Source organism: Zingiber officinale, chromosome 9A (genome assembly GCF_018446385.1).
Source record: "Zingiber officinale cultivar Zhangliang chromosome 9A, Zo_v1.1, whole genome shotgun sequence".
NCBI classification, from domain to species: domain Eukaryota; kingdom Viridiplantae; phylum Streptophyta; class Magnoliopsida; order Zingiberales; family Zingiberaceae; genus Zingiber; species Zingiber officinale.
This window is the reverse complement of record NC_056002.1, coordinates 27,554,241-27,560,468: the sequence shown is the minus strand read 5'-3', so window position 1 is coordinate 27,560,468 and position 6,228 is coordinate 27,554,241.

Genomic DNA, 6,228 nt, shown 5'->3' with positions numbered 1-6,228 from the left:
GGAGAATTTGAAGATGCAAAGGAACTTTGGAGCAAATTGGCTAAGCTTCATGAAGAGATCCCCTCCACTGTACAAGATAATGAAGAATCCAGAGAGGGTGACTCTTTGGAGCAAGACCAAGAGGAGGACTCCGAGGTTGAGAGATACTCAACCTCCGAAGAAGAGGAAATCCAAGAAGCTTCATCCTCAAGGGAATGCAACGAAGGGAACAAGGAGGGAGCATACTCCTTGTTTCATATTCAAGATGATGAAGCCTCCACCTCTAGGATTGAGGGGGAGCAATCCTTGGTGACACGGATCAAGAAGAAGAAGAAGCTTCTACATCCGGGTCAAGAGAAGAAGAGGAGGAAGAAGCTTCTACCTCCACAAGTCAAGAAAAATCAAATGGAGGAGAATCAAGGTCCGATCAAGAGGAAGCTTCTACCTCCGGATCCAAAGAAAAAGATGCCACCCCTACAAGCAAAGGTATAAATATTTCAATTAATAATAAAAATCATATAATATGTTTTGAGTGTAGGGAACATGGGCACTATAAGAGCAAGTGTCCCAACTTGGCCAAGAAGAAGGGCCAAGTGGCACAAAAGGGCAAGGAGAAGCCCAAGGTGACCACCCCCGGGACAAAGAAGAGCAAGGAGCACATTGTGTGCTACTTGTGTCAACAAAAAGGGCATTATCGAAGTCAATGCCCCAAGGGGAAGAAAGTGGTCAAGGCTCAAGGAGGCACTAGGCAAGGGGGAGCCTCCAAGGTAAAGAAGAAGGTAACATTTATTGAGCCTACCTCTTTACATTATGGTAAAAAGCATGATAGTTCTAACTTTTATCATTTTAATGCGATTTACCATAAGAATAGGAAGCATGAGGGCTTTAAGGAAAAACATATAGCTTTTCATGCTAAAACTACTACACCTAAGGCTAGGATTGTAGGTAAAAACCTAGGCGATAACTCTAAGGATGTAAGATACAAGCCTAGAAACAAAAATGCTCATGGGTCAAATGCTAAGGACTTAGTGAGAGAAAATCAAGTCTTGAGATCAAGGCTTGATAAAATGGAAAAGACCCTAAAAAGGATGGAAAATATCCTATTAGCGCAAAATGAGCATAACCTAGGTTTAGGGGTACAAAAGCCATCCAATGGCCATAGAGGGTTGGGATACAAACCAAAGGCTAAGAAGGATGTGCCCTCTTACCATAGAGTTCCATATAGTTATGGAACAAACCCTAGGTCTAGTGGTCAAGCCAAAAATACTAGGGAAGTCATCCCTAAGAGTATTTCTGCAATAAATGTGACTAAGACTTCTAAGAAGTCTAAGAAAGTCACAAACAAAGTCACAAGGGAGGTTATCCCTAGAGTTGACCTAGAAAATGTGACCAAGGCTTCTAAGAAGCCCAACAAGGTCACTAGGAAGGTATCTAGGGAAGTTATCCCTAGTGAGTACCTAGAGCATCCAAGGAGCACCAATAGGTGTTGGGTTCCTAGGAGCATCTTCTCTACCCCATAGATGGGTTAGAGAGTGTCAACTCCAATTAGAAGGGTAGTTAACCCAACTTTGAGGAAATTGACACTCAAGGAGCATTTTCAAGGTTTTTGTTAACCTTTGAAAATGAAATGGAATTATTGATTACTCCTTGAAAGAGTAAAATGTGCCTAATGGTGGAAGAACTGATTTTAATCTTAAATGGCACATATTGGAAAATTCATAAGAACTATCAAGTTGGGTTTTTGGTATGTTCTTAGGAAATTTAAGGCAATCCGGGCCTTAAATTTAAAAGTGCTACTCTTGAGGAAAAATGGAATATGCCAACATTTGAGGACATGTTTATTTTAATTGGCATAAATTAATCAAGGGAATAAGAAATGCAAACTTAGGTTTTGGCACTCTCTTGAAGCACTTTGGGCAATCTAGGGTTTAAGTTTTAGGATTAGCTAAGATTAATGATACTTAGATAGGTAATCTAGGTATATTTTATTTATGCTAAACCATGTCATGATTGTTTGCTCATAATATGCCATGACATCATATTTTATCTTATTTGTATTTTGCATTCATGACTTATCATGAAAATACAAAATACCATGTCATGCCATACATACATCATGTAGTTATAGAAATCTTTCTTTTGAAAGCTATTTTATTTTGATGTATGCCATAACATTATCATGCATTATGTTTATTTCCTTAAAAATCAAGGACATATGACATTAGTTAAACAAGTGGCATTTGTTTACAACAAGTGGAATAAACAAGTGACATTTGTTTAACAAGTAAATCAACAAGTAACATCCTTTGTGGATGTCTACCTCTCAAAATGCCTAGATAGATATGCATGATCCCTAGAATAGGGCAAAACCAAAATCTTACATCTCACAAAGACCTATAAGATGACTTGTATGTGTTTTAGTGCATATTATATACAAGTGAGATGTTAGGATGATGAACAAAGCTCAAGATGTTGATTTAGTGCATTCCTTTGAGTTTTAAATTCATCAAAACACATAGTTATGTGTTTTCCCATCATTGGGAAAGCTAATGTACAAGTCATGTGCATTATGCCCAAGGAACATGATGGGATATTGGTTTTGAAAATGTTTTTGGAAAACCTTGGTGAAGGCTATCTTTTGATAGTAATCACCATTGAATAGTTAGACACAAACTTGAAGAAAAACACTAAAGTTTTTGCAAGTTTTCAAGTTTGTGTCAATATTTGAAAATATGATGTATTTTCATAGAAAACTATTTTTCCATGATTAAGTATGCCCTGAATAATGTCTACACGAAATTTCATAATTTTTGGATTTTTGTAGAATTTTCTAGGGGTTTCTGAAGTTGACTGAAATGGAATTTCAGCAACTATCAGAGCTCCGATCGATCCATGGATCGATTGGAGTTCCATGAATCGATCCATGGATCGATTCAAACGGCAATTTCCGCGAGCAGAAGCTCGCTGGATCGATCAGCCGATCGATCCAGGGAGTCTGAATCGATCCGTGGATCGATTCAGAAAGGTTCAATCGATTGGAACCCAACTCCAATCGATCCAAGTTGCTGATTTTGGCTGGGAAGGCCTGATTTCAGCATCTTTGAACCTCCTTGAGTCTAGGTAACCATTTCAAACCCCTTAAATACATTTGTATACATACAAAGGGTGTTTTCATGTTGAAAACAAGGATGGATTGGTTAACGACGACTAAGTAGAAGTTTAGGTTGAGGTTGTTTCAAATTTTGAATATTTGAACCTCAAAACTTCTAAATTTGGGTTTCCTAAAGGTTTAGGGATTCCAAGTCATTGTTGGTGCAATGACAGAAGTTACCACCATGTCTTTAGGGGGAGGGACTCTTTAAAGACATGAAAATTATTTTTCATGAACCTTGGAAGGTGGTTAACCTTCATTGTGAACTTGCTCAAGGTTGAGCATTTAAACTTGAAATGGGGAGAAATGGGGAGTGGATATCCTCATTATTTCAAGTGGACACTCAAGTGGTAGATAATGCTCAAGGTTAAGTAGTTGTCTACATTGAGGGAGAAGTTAAGGATAAATGAAGGGTATGAGACCTTCATTATCGTGTTGATCACAACGAGTGATGTTGTGAACAACGATGAGCAACTCTTCAGGGGGAGAGTCTTCAACAAATGGATTTGTTGAAGTGTGCCCAATGGAGCATAGGTTGATGTGTGTCCAACGATGGGTTGATGTGTGCCAATAGGGGGAGAATGTATGGTTAAGTTTAGGCTTTCATTACCTATGGGAAGGTCATAGGGGGAGAATGAAAGGACTCGAGAAAGGGAGTAAGTTAGGCTTTCATTACCTAGAGGGAGTTTGCCCTCTTAGGGGGAGAATGAAGAGCTTAATTTATGCTTTCATTACCTAGTGGCATGAAGAAGGAGGCTATGGGATTAGCCTAACTTACATATGGGATTGTAAGTGTTATTGTGGTATTGTCAAACATCAAAAAGGGGGAGATTGTTGGTGCAATATCCCTCAGGTCAAGGTTGACCTGGGTAACCAAGCTGAGTCTTGGTTTGGGTTTAGATGTTTGACAATAAGATATTGATTGAAGAAGAGTCAAGTAGGTCAAGGTTGACTGGATACTTGACTGGGAAGTCCTAACTGGGATGTTAGGCAAAATGAAAGTCCTGGTGAGTGAAGCCAGGCAGAAGGAAGTCCTGGTGAGTGAAGCCAGGCAGAAGGAAGTCCTAGTGAGTGAAGCTAGGCAGATGGAAATCCTGGTGAGTGAAGCCAGGTGAAAGTCCTAGTGAGTGAAGCTAGGCAGATGGAAATCCTGGTGAGTGAAGCCAGGTGAAAGTCCTAGTGAGTGAAGCTAGGCAGATGGAAAACCCTAGTGAGTGAAGCTAGGTGAAAGTCCTGGTGAGTGAAGCCAGGCAAGGGAAAATCCAAATGGATCAAGGAGGATCGGACATCTGGTGCTGGGAAGTCCAAGTAGGTCAAAGGATTGACTGGATACTTGGCATGAAAGAAAAGTCCAAGTAGATCAAAGGGATTGACCGGATACTTGGCACAGAGAAAAGTCCAAGTGGGTCAAAGGGATTGACCGGACACTTGGTAAGGGAGTCCTAGCAGGTCAAGGGAGTGACTAGATGCTAGGCATGACATACCAACAGGTCAAGGTTGACCGGATGTTGGTTTGGGATGTTTGGGACTTGGTTTTGGACAAAAATCAAGTGCTAGATCGATCTGTGGATCGATCCAGGCTCTGGATCGATCAGTGGATCGATCCAGACCTGTCCCAGCGAACAGAGAGCTTCTGGATCGATCCGTGGATCGATCCAGAGGTCCTAATCGATCAGTGGATCGATTGGGACGCGGCTGCTTCGCGCGATAAGCGCTGGATCGATCCGTGGATCGATCCAGGCGCGTTTCCAGAGCACAGAGGCGCTCTGGATCGATCCGTGGATCGATCCAAAGCCTCCCCGATCGATTGGGAACATTCGAATCGATCGGGATCCGACCGTTGGCGTCGTTTATAGCTGCGGCATCTCTTCTCCGATTCACTCCAGAGCTCTCGCCAACTCAGCTCTCGCCAACTCCTCCACAAAGCTCAGATCGCCAGTTCTTGAAGGATCTTGGAAGCTCTCCAAGTCAAGAGGCGGATCAAAGCCAAGAAGAGAAGCTAGGGTTAGGGTTTTGTACTCATTGTAAGCTTGTAAGCTTGTATTTCTTGTATCCTTTCCCTCTCTTCTTGTATTGAGTATTGTAGGGCTTCTCCGCCCTTGGTAGTTACCTCAAAGGAGATTTTTATTTAGTGGAGGGTGTGTGTGTTGGTGTGGATCCTTGGATTAGTCACCTCTTGTGAGGTGGATACCAAGTAAAACCAACCGTGTTAGCGTTGTGTGTTTGTTTCTGTATTTTCCGCTGCACATCTTTGAAGGAACAAGCAACGCCGAGCACCGAGCGAACGCGACGAGCTATTCACCCCCCCCCCCCTCTAGCTACTTTTGGTCCTAACAATACTAATATATATTTATTTTCACAACAATGGAATATTTGTAGTAGTATTTGTGATTTTAAAATTATTTAATGATGCAACCAAACAACTTTCCGATGTTTATTATCCCACTGCTCAATTAGTTTTAGAAAATATTTCTAATATAGTATTAGTTTTAAATTAAAATATTAATAATGAATCTTTATCTTCTTGCATCTTAGCTAAGAAAACTAAATGAGAAAAATATTTTTATTTTATTCCTGAAATTTATTTAATTGCATTTGCTTTAGATCCTAGATTTAAATTAGAAGTTTTACAAGAAATGTTAACTTTATATTACGACGCTTTAATTCCAATTAAAGATTCTTCTTCTCCTGATTCAGTTAATATTATATATAATATTAGAATTTATTTATATGATATTTATAATCAATATTATGCAAAATATGGAACGCAAATTAATATTTCTGAAATACAACAAACTACTAGTAGTAATTTAAAACTTACAAAAGCACAACTTTTATTAAAAGAATGGACAAAACATCCACGAGGATCCTCAAGTTCCACATAGGAACTTGAGAATTATTTTACGACTTCTTTTGATTTTAATGAAGCAGATAGCGAAAATTTCGATATCTTAAAGTAGTGGTCACAGAAGACTCAAAGCTTTCCCACCCTCTCCGTGATCGCCAAAGAAATTTTAGCTTGTCCAGTGTCAACTGCTGCTGTGGAGCAGACGTTCAGTGCCAGTGACAACATATTAAATGAACGATGATCAACTTTG